Genomic DNA, 17,790 nt, shown 5'->3' with positions numbered 1-17,790 from the left:
GCTCCGCTACTAAGGAACTCATTTGGAGCAATAATTATGTGGATTTGTTTTCACTTCTTCCTCGCAGGGAACAGCCAAGTAAAATAGATAGGAAGGAAGACAAGCCTGATTCTGATGACGCCAAGCGTATTTTTAAATCTTTCAACAATTGGTTGCAGGCGTTTTCTATTTACTCGGCTGTTCTAGGTGAAAAATCTCCACAGCTTTGTAGCAGATTATTTCAACATATCGATATAATACTTGAAGCGTACCGCAACTTTGGAGGAGTCGCGTGGCTTCATTACGATGAAGCTTTTCGCCAAAAGCTGGCTGTACATCCTGAGGTTCACTGGGGCAGTAAGGATGTTGGATTATGGTTAAACCTAATGCTCCCGCAAAGACATTTTTCTTCCAGAGCTTCTTCTGCCCCTGTCCCTAGGAAAGGATTCTGTTTTACCTTTAATGAATCCAGTTGTAAATGGGGCTCAAATTGTCGTTTTCGCCATGAGTGTTCCTTTTGCGGGAACGGACACCCCGCTTTCAAATGTTTTAAAAAACAGTCTGCCCAATCTATCTCAAAAGAGCCTACTGGAAAGAGCACAGACACCAGTGAAAGTGGAAAATATGGTGTCATGGCTAAATCGATACCCAGACCAAATGATCAGTAGCCTGCTTTTTAACGGTTTTACTTATGGCTTTTTTGTTCCTCCTTTCAAGGGATCCGGCTGCCAAATCGTTAATAATTTACGTTCGGTTGATTTGTATCCTGATGTAGCGGAAGAGAAAATTAGGCATGAGTTGGATCTCGGTAGGGTAGCTGGTCCTTTTTCCTCTCCTCCTTTTCCAGATTTTAGAATTTCACCACTAGGTGTGGTTCCTAAACGAGAACCTGGTTCTTTTCGCCTTATTCATCATTTATCCTTTCCGGCGGGATCTTCTTTGAATGATGAAATTGATAGTGCAGCTTGCTCAGTGTCTTATTCTTCTTTTGACAAGGCAGTGGACATTTTGAGGCACTTTGGGCAGGATGCATTATTAGCAAAATCGGACATTAAATCCGCCTTTCGGCTTCTCCCGGTTCACCCTGACGGTTTTTCCTCCCTGGGTTTTCATTTTCTAAATTGTTTTTTCTTTGACAAATGTCTTCCTATGGGTTTTTCTTTATCTTGTTTTTATTTTGAAACCTTTTCTACCTTTTTGCATTGGGTTTTGGAAACAAATTCTCCTGGGTCAGGCATTTTGCATTATTTAGATGACTTTTTATTTGTAGGTCCCCCTTCTTCCTCTAATTGTCTTTTGACATTGAATTCCTTCATTAGCTTATGTAATCATTTTGGTGTACCCCTTGCTCATGAGAAAACGGTTTATCCCGCTACATCTATTGAATTTTTAGGCATTGTTTTAGATTCCTCTGCCATGGAATGTAGACTCCCAGAAGAGAAAATCTCTAAACTGCGATCAGCTTTACACAAATTTCTCTCCAAACCAAAGTCTACCCTGAAAGAATTACAGTCATTATTAGGCCTTTTGAACTTTGCCGCGAGAATCATTCCAGTTGGCAGGGCATTTTCCCGCCGTCTGTATGACGCTACGAAGGGCGTTTCTTCCCCTACTTCTCATGTGCGAATAAGTTCTGCTCTGAAGGAAGACGCCAGAACCTGGCTGACTTTTATTTCTGAGTTTAACGGGAAATCTTGTTGGCAAACGGCGTTCATTTCCTCCGATTCTTTTCCGTTTGTTGTTTCAGTCCAGACTCTCAAGGGTTGTGGAATATTGTTTACATCACATTGGATTGCGCAGGACTGGCCCGATTCATGGGTGGCTTGTGGCCTTACTAAGAACCGGATGATTTTGGAACTTTTTTCCATTTTTTTGGGTGTCTCTACTTGGGGTTTTCATTTCATAAACTCAAGAATTATCATTTTGTCCCTCGACCCTGGTGTCATCTTCTCCATCAACACCTTATCTTCCAAGAACAAATGGGCTGCAAGTATTTTACGGCAGTTGGTAATGATTTGTCTTAAGTTGAATATTTGGCTTAAGGCGGCTTCTGGTAAAAGCAAATTTTGTTCTGCAGTTGACGCTTTGTGTGCACGTCATTGGTCACTTTTTCGTTCACAGGTACCAGGGGCGGATTCAGAAGAAACTCCTTGCCCACGTTTGATCTGGGACATGATTGTAATCTGATCCCTCACTTTATTCAGAAATCTGTGTCAGATAGAACATGGGCCAGCTATTCGGCCGCATGGTTCGCTTGGCTTGCTTTTTGTAACCTTAATGCTTTTAACCCAAAAGTATCTGACCCCATGGCTGGTCTACACTTTGCGGAGTCTTTAGTACTTCAAGGTTTCTCATATTCCTCGGTAACTAAATATCTAGCGGGGGTCTCCTTTTTTCTGAAACTTTCCGGAGAGTTACCATTAACGGCAATTTTTACAATCAAGCAGTTTTTAAAAGGGTTGAGGAAGAGCAATTTTCAGCCTGACACCAGACGGCCGATCTCTTTGCCCCTGCTTAAGGAGTTATGTTCAGCCCTGAGCCAAGTTTGTATCAATTCAGATGAGGTTTTATTATTTCATGCAGCCTTTTGTTTGGCCTTTTTCAGAGCGCTTAGAGTGGGCGAATTGGTATCGGCTAAAAAATCTCATCCTTCTGGATTGATGTTATCGGATATACGGTTTTATGATGGTTTTTTCTTATTGTTCATTAGGAGATCTAAAACTGATCAATTAGCAAGAGGGACCAGCATTAAAATTTCTTCCTTCCCGGACCCATTCATATGCCCAATTTTTAACATGAACCGTTGGTTACATGCTAGGTCACCCGCAGAAGGACCGTTGTTTATACATAAAGACGGTTCAGCAGCTACAATTTTTCAGTTTAATTTTATTTTAAAGAATTGTTTGAAATCCCTTGGCAAAGAGCATCTCAAAATCTCCTCTCACTCTTTTAGGATCGGTGCAGCAACCGAAGCTTCTAGGGCTGGCCTCTGTGATTCTCAGATTAAACAAATTGGGAGATGGGAATCCAGAAGATTTAAATTATATGTGCGGCATGACTTGTATGATTACTAATTATCGATTTATTTGCAGGTCCTTTCATAGTTTGGATACTTGGTCATTCATTTATTTTTTGGGCACAGAGGCGAGCTTCTCAACGAAGTTATACCGAGAATTTGTCGTTCGACCCTTCCTTGGTCCAAATATTTTGGCACGGTGTTCGAGGACTGAAGTGGTATAATTTAATTTTTCAATTTCGTTATTGTATTAATTTGTATCCGTTTCCGGATTTGGTAATTTTCCATCTAGGCGGTAACGATCTCGGTAAGTTAAGAACTCTGGATTTACTTGCTAATATGCGAGCTGATATAGTAAATCTCAGGCAATCCTTTCCTTTCCCGAGTTTTGTATTTTCCGAGATCGTCCCGAGGTTGGTTTGGCGTTCCGCTGAATCTGGTTTTATGGACAAAATTCGCAAAAGGGTAAATAAGAATATGGAGAAGTTTTTTCCGTTGGTTAATGGGTTTTCTTACAGGCACGTCGAGCTTGAAGGTTTTTTGCCTGGTCTATATCAACAGGATTTGGTTCATTTATCCAATATTGGTTGTGATATTTTTAATCTGGACATGCAAAGCATAGTGGAAAAATGGCTGTGCGGTGTGGGGGGGGCCTCGTCTCAGTGAGCCGAGGCTTGTGGGAAAATCGCCCAGTCTATGGGTGGATGGTTGATTGGTTTGTGGAATATTTGGTGAAATTACATGATTTATTTATCTGGGAATGTTTTGTTAATTTTTATGAGTAACCCAAAATAAACATCACGGCCTTATTTTTCCACTAAGAAAGCTTTGTCGTGTGTTTATTTCATGTATGAATGAGGCTTGTGTTGCCATGGAAGCCCCCCCCCTACTTTACGTAGGGAATATAGGGGGGGTCACATGGCCACACAGTCTCTACTGTTCATTGGTCATTTCTGGTTACTAACCAAATTGGATGTTTTTACTATTCATAGTTGTTATACTATTGGGTAAATCCGGCTCCAATCAGCTGTTTTGGCGGTTTTATAACGACTGACAATTGGTTGTCAGTGCGTTGCCATGCTGTCGCCGGGATATTTATGGCCGTGTTATGGCAAGGTGCAGTCATTGTGAGGTACCGTTTGAAGAAAAGAAGACCCCACCCTCCCGCCCTTAAATTTTGCTTTGTCGTGATGTTTATGTTGTGGGAAAATCGCCCAGTCTATGGGTGGATGGTTGATTGGTTTGTGGAATATTTGGTGAAATTACATGATTTATTTATCTGGGAATGTTTTGTTAATTTTTATGAGTAACCCAAAATAAACATCACGGCCTTATTTTTCCACTAAGAAAGCTTTGTCGTGTGTTTATTTCATGTATGAATGAGGCTTGTGTTGCCATGAGCCCCACACAGCCTGCCCCATGTGCGGCGTGAGCCCTACACAGTCTACCCATATACAGCATGAGTAAAACATAGTCTCCCCCATATGTGTCATGAGCCCCACACAACCTGTCCCATGTGCGGGATGAGCCCTACACAGCCTCCCCCATATGCAGCATGAGCCCCACACAGCCTACCCCATATGCGGCATGAGCCCCACACAGCCTACTCCATACACGACATGAGCCATAAACAGCCTTCCGCACATGAGGCATGAGCACAACACAGCCTCTCCCATATGTGGTATGAGCTTGATCCAACCTCCCCCATATGCACCATGAGTCCCACATAACCTGCCTCATATACAGCATGAGCCCCACACAGCATCCCCATGTACAGCATGAGCCCCACACAGCCTCCCCATAAGTAGCATGAGCCCCACACAGCCTCCCCCTATGCATGGGGAGCGCCCCGCCAGGGCAGTGGAATACTCGGCACCGGGTCCTGTCTCTGTTAAAGGGGATGTCACGGTGGCTGCAACCCTGTCCGTGGCCCTGGGCGTCCAATTAAAGAGGAAAGGACTTTAAAGGGATATTGTAAATAAGTCTATCGTGACGCCACCTGTGGTGTTCGGTCAGTAGAGGGGACCAACGCTGCATTAAAGGGGTCCTCTGGGGGATGTTGTCGCAGCAATGATGGTAATGCTTCCCACAGGTGAGGCGGAGTCCCCAGAGGTCCTGAAGTGTATGGCGATGATGGTGTAGTCGGTAAAATGAGTAAAGGACACAAGTTGTAAGTCTTTACCTGTTTTACTGTAGTTAGCAGGCCAGAGTCCAGGGTACCAGGCACGGGTGATGGTATGGCCCGGCCGGCTCGGAGGCAATGGAAGATTCCCTTTTTCCAGTCGAGGTCCATGAGCCTTTCCAACTAGCGCTTGCTGTGTATGAAGTCCCTGCTGCCTGAAGCTTTCTGCAGAGTCCTCTATTCCCCTGTCCTGAGACGAGCAGCTTGAGCCTTTTTATAGGGACTCTATCATGCCCCGGGCTCCTCAGGTGCTGCTGCGTCTCATGTGTGGTGTGGGCCAATCCCATAAAGTTCTCAGCTCTCTGGTTCTGCCAAGTGTCCAGGGCCGTATTTGCCACTAGGCACGTGCCTAGGGCGGGATGATGTGGGGGGCGGCACCTGAGCAAGGTTGTTTGTTCTTTTTTATTTAATTTATGCCCTGGGTCACCTTCCGACCGACCGCCCCCCCTGCGGCCCCCCCAGCCGCCCGCCCGCCTGCCTGCCGAACCACCCACCCTCCTTGAAGACGTCATACTCACCCTTCTCCAGCGATGGCTGGTCTCAGCGTCTGCAGCTCGTCCTGAATGAGCGGTCACGTGGTACCGCTCATTAAGGTCATGAATATGAGCATATTCATGACCTTAATGAGCAGTACCACATGACCGCTCACGCAGGAAGAAGATGCTGCCCCGGGAGTTGGGACAGAGCTAGTGGGATGTTCGGCGTGGCCGCGCGGTGTGGGAAAGGTGAGTATGAGGGTCGGGGGGACAGGGGACGGGGGGATGAAGGAGGACGGTAAGCCGCGCCATGCAAGATGGGAGCAGGAGCGGGGGGGTGGAGAGATGAGCCATGCATACAGGGGGGAATATGAGCCATGCATACAGGAGGGGGGGTGTGGAATATGAGCCATGCATGCAAGAGGTGGGGGGGAATTATAAGCCATGCATACGGGGGGGAAATTATGAGCCATGCATACAGGAGGGGGGGAATTATGAGCCATGCATACAGGAGGGGGGGATTATGAGCCATGCATACAGGAGGTGGGGGAATATGAGCCATGCATACAGGAGGGGGGTGGAATATGAGCCATGCATACAGGAGGGGGGTGGAATATGAGCCATGCATACAGGAGGTGGGGGGGAATTATAAGCCATGCATACAGGAGGGGGGGGATTATGAGCCATGCATACAGGAGGGGGGGTGGAATATGAGCCATGCATACAGGAGGGGGGGAATTATGAGCCATGCATACAGGAGGGGGGATTATGAGCCATGCATACAGGAGGGGGGGGAAAATGAGCCATGCATACAGGAGGGGGGGACTATGAGCCATGCATACAGGAGGAGGGGGGGAATATGAGGCATGCATATGGGATGGGAGGGAGATGAGCCATGCATACAGGATGGGAGAGATGAGCCATGCATACAAGATGGGAGGGGGCATTATACAGTATTGAGCATCATGTGGGGTCACTATACATTATGGAGCATAATGTGTGGCCATTATACAGTATGGAGCATCATGTGCGGCCATTATACAGTATGGAGCATCATGTGGGGCCATTATACAGTATTGAACATCATGTGGGGTCATTATACAGTATGGAGCATCATGTGTGGCCATTATACAGTATGGAGCATCATGTGTGGCCAATGGCCATTATACAGTATTGAGCATCATGTGTGGCCATTATACAGTATGGAGCATCATGTGTGGCCATTATACAGTATGGAGCATCATGTGGGGCCATTATACAGTATTGAACATCATGTGGGGCCATTATACAGCGTGGAGCATCTTGTGTGGCCATTATACAGTATGGAGCATCATGCGTGGCCATTATACAGTATGAAGCACTGTGTGGCCATATTTTTTTATAATTATTGTATATGAAACAGTGTGATCAGCAATGCTAAATGGGTGTGGTTGGGATGTGGATATGGGTGTGACTAGTTGTGAAATGGGTGTGGTCAGAGGCATGGCCTAAAATTTGCCACGGTGCACTACGGGCGCCGCAAACTTTATACCTCTTTCCCTTCTTCAAAAGTTGGGAGATATGGTACCGCATTTTCCAGATCAAGGCAAGTGCCGCTAATCCCATAGGGAATGAATGAGGCCGAACGCAGTGTTGCCGTAAGTGATCCGTTACACGGCAGATGCAGAAAAACTGCCCGATCTGCTGCAAAAGGCTACTTTCACATCAGCGATTCTTGCCAAAGTGACTGCCGATAGTGTCATACTCACCAAAGGGGGAGGCAGCACTAAACGTGCCTAGGGAAGCAGAAACTCTAAATACGGCCCTGCAAGTGTCCTACAGTTCCACTAAGGCCTCGGGCTCCCGATACTGCGCTTTGGCTCTGAGGGTGCCCGGTCACAGTTTCCCCTCTGAGCCCTCTTCCTCTCCTCTGCTCCTTCCCTCTGAAGCCCCACCACATACAACCCTTCGGTTCTTTCTCCTTCCAGAGGCTGCAGCTCCCACGTGGCTGCCAGGCCTCTCTGTCTGCTCTCTAAGACTTCCTTCTCCTTCAGTGTCTGTATCAGACTGCCTTGCTTGGTCTCCCTGGACCAATTGCCTTTCCTTCCAGAGGCTGCAGCTTCCTTGTGGCTGCTCAACCTCTCCTTTCCACACGTCCTTCCTCTATCTCTCCCTCCTGGAGACTGCCTAGCTCCTCCTCCAGGTAAGGATACATAAAGCCTAGGGGAAGCTCCCCTGAATCCGGGTCCTGAGCTCCCCCTCCTGGCCTGTATTTGGAATGTGTTGTGTGGGTGCCTTACCTGGTAAAGAGAACTCCATTGCCTCCAAGCATGATATTACCCTCCCCGAAGGGAAGGCAGCATCACTGCAGCAACCGGTTACCTGGGGTGCTGCACATGAGCCACACACAACCTCCCCATATACTACATGAGCCCCACACAGCCTTCTTAAATACTGCATGAGCCCCACACAGCCTCCCCATATACTGCATTATCCCCACACAGCCTCCCTATACACTGCATGAGCGCAACAGCCTTCCTATATCATACATGAGCCCCACACAGCCTCCCTATATACTGCATGAGCCCCACACAGCCTCCCTATATACTGCATGAGCCCCACACAGCCTCCCCATATACAGCATGAGTCCCACACAGCCTCCGTATATACTGCATGAGGCCCCCATTGTCTCCCTATGTCCTGGATGAGGCCCCATAGTCTCCCCATGTGCAGCATGACACCTGCATAGCCTCCGCTTCTGCAGCATGACAGTCCCATAGCCTCCCCATTTGCAGCATGAGAACCCATAGCCTCCCCATGTGCAGCATGACACCCCTATAACCTCCTAATGTGCAGTACGACACCCCCATAGCCTCTCCATGTGCAGCATAAGACCCCTATAGCCTCCCCATGTGCAGCATGAGACCCCATAGCTTTCCCATGTGCCGCATTGTAAAGAGAAGACCCGGACCAGGCCTACCTACTCCGTGACGGATCCAGAACTGTCGGGGCTGTCATCCAGGTTTCACGGGGGAAAGCTTAAAGCACCGGACCGACCTCTGCACCTAGGAGTACGGGGCATGGCTAAGATAAAAGGGCCACAGCGCATGGCAAATCAGTTAGTTGCCGTGGGAACGTGCATCGCGCAGGAGGGCAGTGTCAGGGCTTCTGCGGGGGAGCCAACTGCCAGAGCAGGCAAAAATCAGCAGAGGCTAAAAGCTGTTAACAGAGACTGCCGACAACGACATACTTGGTCCCCGCTGACATCGCTGACCGTGAGTGACAGGATGCCCAGTCAGGAAATAAGCCTGCGCACTGTTGTGAATTTGCTTTTTGCTCCCTCTAGTGGTTACTAGTTTTTTGACTCTGGTTTTTCTGTCATTCCTTTTATCCGCACCTGGGTCGTTACTTAGGGGTGTTGCTATATAAGCTCCCTGGACCTTCAGTTCAATGCCTGGCAACGTAGTTATCAGAGCTAGTCTGCTGTGCTCTTGTCTACTGATCCTGGTTCCAGTTATATCAGCTTAGTCTGCCTTTTGCTTTTTGCTATTTGTTTTGGTTTTGTATTTTTGTCCAGCTTGTTCCTAATCTATATCCTGACCTTTGCTGGAAGCTCTAGGGGGGCTGGTGTTCTCCCCCCGGACCGTTAGACGGTTCGGGGGTTCTTGAATTTCCAGTGTGGATTTTAATAGGGTTTTTGTTGACCATATAAGTTACCTTTCTTTATTCTGCTATCAGTAAGCGGGCCTCTCTGTGCTAAACCTGGTTCATTTCTGTGTTTGTCATTTCCTCTTACCTCACCGTCATTATTTGTGGGGGGCTTCTATCCAGCTTTGGGGTCCCCTTCTCTGGAGGCAAGAAAGGTCTTTGTTTTCCTCTACTAGGGGTAGCTAGATTCTCCGGCTGGCGCGTGTCATCTAGAATCAACGTAGGAATGATCCCCGGCTACTTCTAGTGTTGGCGTTAGGAGTAGATATATGGTCAACCCAGTTACCACTGCCCTATGAGCTGGATTTTTGTATTCTGCAGATTTCCACGTTCCTCTGAGACCCTCGCCATTGGGGTCATAACAGTTTGCCAGGCCAGTATTAAATGTTTAATGCATTGCAGAAGAGGGATTATAAGAAAGAAGATTCTGAGTTTTTTTTTTTTTCTTCTTCCCCTTTACCTCAGAGTGGCTATGCTTGCTGCAGACATGAATGTCCAGACCTTGATTACAAGTGTGGACCAGCTGGCTACTCGTGTGCAGGGCATACAAGACTATGTTATCAGAAATCCTAGGTCAGAACCTAAAATACCGATTCCTGAACTGTTTTCCGGAGACAGGTTTAAGTTTAGGAATTTCGTGAATAATTGTAAATTGTTTTTGTCCCTGAGACCCTGTTCATCTGGAGATTCTGCTCAGCAAGTAAAAATTGTGATTTCGTTCTTACGGGGCGACCCTCAGGATTGGGCTTTTTCGCTGGCGCCAGGAGATCCGGCATTGGCTGATCTTGATGCGTTTTTTCTGGCGCTCGGTTTACTTTATGAGGAACCCAATCTTGAGATTCAGGCAGAAAAGGCCTTGCTGGCTATGTCTCAGGGGCAGGACGAGGCTGAAGTGTATTGCCAAAAATTTCGGAAATGGTCCGTGCTGACACATTGGAACGAGTGTGCACTGGCAGCTAATTTTAGAAATGGCCTTTCTGAAGCCATTAAGAATGTTATGGTGGGTTTTCCCATTCCCACAGGTCTGAATGACACTATGGCACTGGCTATTCAAATTGACCGGCGGTTGCGGGAGCGCAAAACCGCAAATTCCCTCATGGTGTTGTCTGAACAGACACCTAATTCGGTGCAATGTGATAGAAAAACCGCAAATTCCCTCATGGTGTTGTCTGAACAGACACCTGATTTAATGCAATGTGATAGAATCCTGACTAGAAATGAGCGGAAAATTCATAGACGCCGGAATGGCTTGTGCTACTACTGTGGTGATTCTACACATGTTATCTCAGCATGCTCTAAACGTATAGCTAAGGTTGTTAGTCCTGTCACCGTTGGTAATTTGCAACCTAAATTTATTCTGTCTGTAACTTTGATTTGCTCACTGTCCTCTTATCCTGTCATGGCGTTTGTAGATTCAGGTGCTGCCCTGAGTCTCATGGATCTCTCATTTGCTAAGCGCTGTGGTTTTACTCTTGAACCATTAGAAAATCCTATTCCTCTTAGGGGTATTGATGCTACACCATTGGCAGCAAATAAACCGCAGTATTGGACACAGGTTACCATGTGCATGACTCCTGAACACCGCGAGGTGATACGTTTCCTGGTTTTACATAAAATGCATGATTTGGTTGTTTTAGGGCTGCCATGGTTACAGACCCATAATCCAGTCCTGGACTGGAAGGCTATGTCAGTCTCAAGTTGGGGCTGTCGTGGTATTCATGGGGATTCCCTGCCTGTGTCTATTGCTTCTTCTACGCCTTCGGAAGTTCCGGAGTATTTGTCTGATTATCAGGATGTCTTCAGTGAGTCTGAGTCCAGTGCACTGCCTCCTCATAGGGACTGTGACTGTGCTATAGATTTGATCCCAGGCAGTAAATTTCCTAAGGGAAGACTGTTTAATCTGTCGGTACCTGAACATACCGCTATGCGTTCATATATCAAGGAGTCTCTGGAGAAAGGACATATTCGTCCGTCTTCTTCCCCTCTTGGTGCGGGATTCTTTTTTGTGGCAAAAAAGGACGGATCTTTGAGACCTTGTATTGATTATCGGCTTTTAAATAAGATCACTGTCAAATTTCAGTATCCTTTACCGCTGTTGTCTGACTTGTTTGCCCGGATTAAGGGTGCCAAGTGGTTCACCAAGATAGACCTTCGTGGTGCGTACAACCTTGTGCGCATTAAGCAAGGTGATGAATGGAAAACCGCATTCAATACGCCCGAAGGTCATTTTGAGTACTTGGTGATGCCTTTTGGGCTCTCCAATGCGCCTTCAGTTTTTCAGTCCTTTATGCATGACATTTTCCGGAAGTATCTGGATAAATTATTGATTTGTCGTTTTCGTCTGCTTTCCATCCTCAGACTAATGGACAGACGGAGCGAACCAATCAGACTTTGGAGGCTTATTTGAGGTGTTTTGTCTCTGCTGATCAGGACGATTGGGTGACATTCTTGCCGTTGGCTGAGTTTGCCCTTAATAATCGGGCTAGTTCCGCCACCTTGGTTTCGCCTTTTTTCTGCAACTCTGGTTTCCATCCTCGCTTTTCTTCGGGTCATGTGGAGCCTTCTGACTGTCCTGGGGTGGATTCTGTGGTGGATAGGTTGCAGCAGATCTGGAATCATGTGGTGGACAACTTGAAGTCGTCACAGGAGAAGGCTCAGCGCTTTGCCAACCGCCGCCGCGGTGTGGGTCCCCGACTACGCGTTGGGGATTTGGTATGGCTTTCTTCCCGCTTTGTTCCTATGAAGGTCTCCTCTCCCAAATTTAAACCTCGTTTTATTGGGCCTTACAAGATATTGGAAATCCTTAATCCTGTATCTTTTCGTCTGGATCTTCCTGTGTCGTTTGCTATTCACAATGTATTTCATAGGTCCTTGTTGCGGCGGTACATTGTGCCTGTAGTTCCTTCTGCTGAGCCTCCTGCTCCGGTGTTGGTTGAGGGCGAGTTGGAGTACGTGGTGGAGAAGATCTTGGATTCTCGCCTCTCCAGGCGGAGGCTTCAGTACCTGGTCAAGTGGAAGGGCTATGGTCAGGAGGATAATTCCTGGGTGGTCGCCTCTGATGTTCATGCGGCCGATTTAGTTCGTGCCTTTCATGCCGCTCATCCTGATCGCCCTGGTGGTCGTGGTGAGGGTTCGGTGACCCCTCACTAAGGGGGGGGTACTGTTGTGAATTTGCTTTTTGCTCCCTCTAGTGGTTACTAGTTTTTTGACTCTGGTTTTTCTGTCATTCCTTTTATCCGCACCTGGGTCGTTACTTAGGGGTGTTGCTATATAAGCTCCCTGGACCTTCAGTTCAATGCCTGGCAACGTAGTTATCAGAGCTAGTCTGCTGTGCTCTTGTCTACTGATCCTGGTTCCAGTTATATCAGCTTAGTCTGCCTTTTGCTTTTTGCTATTTGTTTTGGTTTTGTATTTTTGTCCAGCTTGTTCCTAATCTATATCCTGACCTTTGCTGGAAGCTCTAGGGGGGCTGGTGTTCTCCCCCCGGACCGTTAGACGGTTCGGGGGTTCTTGAATTTCCAGTGTGGATTTTAATAGGGTTTTTGTTGACCATATAAGTTACCTTTCTTTATTCTGCTATCAGTAAGCGGGCCTCTCTGTGCTAAACCTGGTTCATTTCTGTGTTTGTCATTTCCTCTTACCTCACCGTCATTATTTGTGGGGGGCTTCTATCCAGCTTTGGGGTCCCCTTCTCTGGAGGCAAGAAAGGTCTTTGTTTTCCTCTACTAGGGGTAGCTAGATTCTCCGGCTGGCGCGTGTCATCTAGAATCAACGTAGGAATGATCCCCGGCTACTTCTAGTGTTGGCGTTAGGAGTAGATATATGGTCAACCCAGTTACCACTGCCCTATGAGCTGGATTTTTGTATTCTGCAGATTTCCACGTTCCTCTGAGACCCTCGCCATTGGGGTCATAACAGCGCACGCACCGACGGGAGAATTGGGACACCCGCTGTGAGGGGTTTCCCTTTGTACCTAAATCGAGTTACTCTTTGTCCCTGTACTCTGACAGGGGTAAAGACTGTGCTCTGTCCGGCTCATCATTTCCTGACACACCAATCACCGACCAGACCACAAGGAATCACCGTCGCCGCCAGGAGCCAAGACGTCATCTTTTCCAGGACTACACTGGACCACGAGTAATCACCGACACCACCAGGATACAGGACGCAATCTTTTCCTGGACCATACTGGACCCCTTATGCGCCACTGCTTTGGCGCCAACATCCACATCCTGAGTCAACCGCATTCTGAAGTCGTCAGACTGATAAGTTTGCTATCCTTGAACTTCCTACCCTATGCTTCACACCCGCTTCCCCTGCGTTACGTCCCCTGTGTTCCTTTATACTGTTTTATCTGTTTTCGCCCTGTGAGTATACCTGTTAAATTAAACCCCACGTTAACACTTGCTCTGCCTCCAACCCTTTTACTGCATCTTCCTACCTGCTCACAGCATGACACCCCCAAATCCTCCCCATGTGCAGCATGACACACCTATTGTCTCCCCATGTGCATCACGAGACCCCATAGCCTCCTCATGTGCAGTATGACACCCCCATATCCTCCCCATGTGTAGCATGACACCCCCAGTCTCCCCATGTGTATCATGAGACCCCGTAGCCCCATAGCCTCCTCATGTGCAGCATGACACACCCATAGCATCCTCATGTGCAGCATGAGACCCCATAGCCTCCCCATGTGCAGCATGACACCCCCCATAGCCTCCCCTTGTCCACCTAAACATCCCATACACATTAAAAAAACAACGCCACATACTCACCTCGGTCCCCTTCCCCCAGCGCTCTGCTTTCGTTGTCTCCGCTAACTCACCGCAGTATACACACGGCTCCGCTCCGTACACCTCATACACGGCTCCGCTCTGTACACCTCATACACACCAGGTTCCACTCCGTAAACCTCGTACACACCCAGCTCCGCTCTGTACACCTCATACACACATGGCTCCACTCCGTGCACCTCGTACACACTCAGCTCCGCTTTGTACACCTCATACACACGGCTCCGCTCCATACACCTCGTGCACACCCAGCTCCACTCTGTGCACCTCATACACACACACAGCTCCGCTCCGTACACCTCATACACACACGGCTCCGCTCCGTACATCTCATACACACACGGCTCTGCTACATCCACTCTGTAAACCCCTACTGACCCACACATAAGCTTACCCTCATCCAGCACCATGACAGCATGGCAGAGTCCTGCAATACATGGAGGCCCTTGATCATGTGACTCCCGACTCCTTCCCTCCTGCGACTTCATCACAGGCCCTGTGCGCACAGAGCAGCGGCAGCCATATATGTGGGGTGCGACTCTCTACGGGTGGAGGGATGCGGCTGGGAGGTGTGGTACCGGATCGTGGCTCTGAATCTCCCCGGTTCGGGGAACTGGCTTCTTTTTTAACAAGCGTTTCCATCAAACCAGGGAGAACCGGCTGAATCCCACCCCTGTTCTCCCCACCCAGTACCTCGCTCTTTCCTCTCTCCCTTCCTCTGTTCTCTCCCTCCCTCTCTTCTCTTCCCCCTCCCTTTCCTCTCCCTCTTGTCTTTTTCACACTTTTATCCTCCCCCTTCCTCTGTTCTCTCCCTCCCTTTCCTCCTCTCTCATCTCCTTCCCCATCCCTCCTTCTTCTCATCTCCTCCCCCCTCCTTCCCTTCTCCCCCTTACCTCTCACCTCTCCTCCCCCTCTCCCCATCCCCTTCTCCTCTCCTTTCCCCATCTCCTCTTCCCTCCCTTTCCGCTCCTCTCTCCTCTCCCTTTCCTCCCCCCTCTCCCTTTCCTCCCCCCTCTCCTCTCCCCTTTTCCTATTCTCTCCCTTTCATCTCCTTCCCCTCCCACTATATACTCTTAGCAACTGCAGCACCTAAGTAGTCTGACAGAGGGAGTACTATTCATTGCAGACGACCAGTGGGTTTGCATGGTGGTTGGGGGCATAAAAAAGGGCCAGGGACACAGCCCAATAGATTGCATTGACAGACAGCAATGAGTACACTGAAGCATTTATTAGCAATCAAACAACTGAATTGTGAAACTGATTTTAGAAAATTATCTACTTATTTCCAATGGCTAACAGTTTTTGGTTTGTTTTTCCCAAATGAAGTGGATAGGGTGGTTGTGCTGATATGCCTGGTCGTCGAGTACTACACACATGCCTATAAGTGGTGTGCCAACACAGTGGACGGGCAACTATGGCTACATGTTATTTGATGGGAGTCTAAGGGTATGTGCACACGTTGCGGATTCTGCTGCGGATTTTTCCGCAGTGCATTTGGAAAATCCGCAGTGCAAAACCACTGCGTTTTTCACTGCGGATTTTATCGCGGTTTCTTCTGCGGATTCCTCTGCGGGTTTTCAACTGCACTTTTCTATTGGTGCATGTTGAAAACCGCTGCGGAATCCGCAGAAAGAATTGACATGCTGCGAAAAATAATCCGCTGCGTTTCCGCGCGGATTTTTCCGCAGCATGTGCACAGCGGGTTTTTTTTCCCATAGGTTTACATTGTACTGTAAACTTTGGGAAAACTGCTGCGGATCCGCAGCGTCAAATCCGCTGCGGATCCGCAGCAAAATCTGCAGCGTGTTCACATACCCTAAGGCTATGTGCACATGATGCGGATTTGCTGCGGATCCGCAGTGGATTTTTCCACGCAGAAACGCTGCAGATCCGCACTGTGATGTACAGTACAATGTTCTTCAATGGGGAAAAAAAAAGCTGTGCAGATGGTGTGGAAAAATCGGTGCGGAAAAATCAGTGCGGAATTGCTGTGGATTTCAAAGAAGTACATGTCACTTCTTTTGTGCGGATCTGCAGTGTTTCTGCACCCCTCCATGTTAAAAATCCACAGAAAATACGCACAAAATCCGCATAAAAACAGCGGCAAATCCGCGGCTGCAGATTCTGCCAGGAGATGCAGATTTTGTGCAGAAAATTTTGCACCTCTTTTCCAACGTGTGCACATACCCTAACGTGTTCACTGAATAGAATGTGTATTACTACTGTAACCAAACTGACTATGTCAAGACATACAGAGCACCACTGCTCTGAGATCCAGAACATGAGCATATCAAAGAAAAGAATTCCTGGGTATTCTGTGCCCTTACTAGATGTACAGTAGTTAGTAAATTAAGTAATATCTTCTAAAAGTAACTGATGATTTAAAACAACCCGCAGTCTAATACTATGTATTCTCCCCATAGAGAAACACTGACCTGACAACTTTATGTTTTTTGTTCCATAGACTAAAACCTAAGGCTATGTGGACACGTTGCAGATTTCCTGCAGATCTGCAGCGTTTTTTTCCGCGCAGAAACTCTGCAGATCCGCAAGTGATTTACAGTACAATGTAAATCAATGGGGGAAAAAAACTGCTGTGCTAAAAAACTGCTGTGCTAATGGTGCGGAAAATTCCGCACTGAAAACGCAGCAGATTCAAAGAAGGAGCATGTCAATTCTTTTTTCGTATCTGCAGCATTTCTGCACCCATTGACTTCCATTGATTCAGTCAAATCTGCAGCAAAACCGCAGGATCTGCGGTTTTGCTGCAGAGTTGGGTGCGAGAAACGCTGCAGATCGGGAGGGGGAAGAGTGTGTGGGTGGAGTGTGGGCAGAGACTATGTGTGTGTGCGGAGACTGTGTGTGCGGAGAAGATGTGTGTATCTGCGGGGCTGTGTGTCTGTGTGCGGGGATGGTGGGGCTGTGCAGGGATCGCAGGCTGTGCGGGGATCGCGGGGCAGTGTGGGGATCACGGGCATCACGGGGCTGTGCTGGGATTGCAGGCTTGTGCGGGGATCGGGGCTGTGCGGGGAATGTGGGGCTGTGTCTGTGCGGGGCTGTATGTAGGCAGGTATCATCCGATGGGACTACTAGTCCCATCTGACTATGCCTGCTACAGTGACAGCCCCCTGAGGAAGGAGACTTCCGAAACGCGCGTCGGGGAGGGCGGGAGATTGCGTGAGCCCCTGCTATATACCACTAGGTACAGTATTCTTAGGATGACATTGATTTATGAACTGTTGTTATTACCATCTGGGGACTTTTAGCCTATATCATTGCATAGCTGTGGACATCATGCTGTCTTTTACGGCCTATTTTTGTGCGGCACTGCTCGTCACTTTTTAGCCATGTCTGTTTTCAATTGATCTTTATGTATTAATAAATGTATTTTTTGCAATATATTTCTTTGTTATAATTTCTTTGGACTTTGTTCCACTGTAATTTTTGCTTGTGGTGTTTTTCATATTGATTTCAGTGGGTCCTTTATTAGTCCGTAATCTTGGCCATGGAATGTACCCTCATGGATATATATATACATAATTCAACTTTGCATTATGTTGCGTTCCAGTGGCCGTATGTGTATTTCTGTTTGTTACTGTTACAGTGACAGGTAGACGGATGATGTGGTAGTGTAGTCCCATCATCCGGCTACTG

General features: G+C 47.8%; 1 protein-coding gene across 1 annotated transcript in view; it reads right to left on the bottom strand.

Annotated features, from left to right (window-relative positions):
- FAF2 (Fas associated factor family member 2) overlaps positions 1-8,634 on the bottom strand; it is a 176,346-nt gene extending 167,712 nt beyond the window's left edge. The window contains exon 1 of the mRNA XM_077265689.1: positions 8,613-8,634. The gene's annotated coding sequence lies outside the window, so the exon portion shown is untranslated. The remainder of the gene's footprint in view (positions 1-8,612) is intronic.
- Positions 8,635-17,790: the final 9,156 nt, after the last annotated feature.

Source organism: Ranitomeya variabilis, chromosome 5, assembly GCF_051348905.1.
Source record: "Ranitomeya variabilis isolate aRanVar5 chromosome 5, aRanVar5.hap1, whole genome shotgun sequence".
Classification (NCBI taxonomy): Eukaryota; Metazoa; Chordata; class Amphibia; order Anura; family Dendrobatidae; genus Ranitomeya; species Ranitomeya variabilis.
The sequence above is the reverse complement of the archived record's forward strand: the minus strand, read 5'-3'. Positions and strand labels throughout refer to the sequence as shown.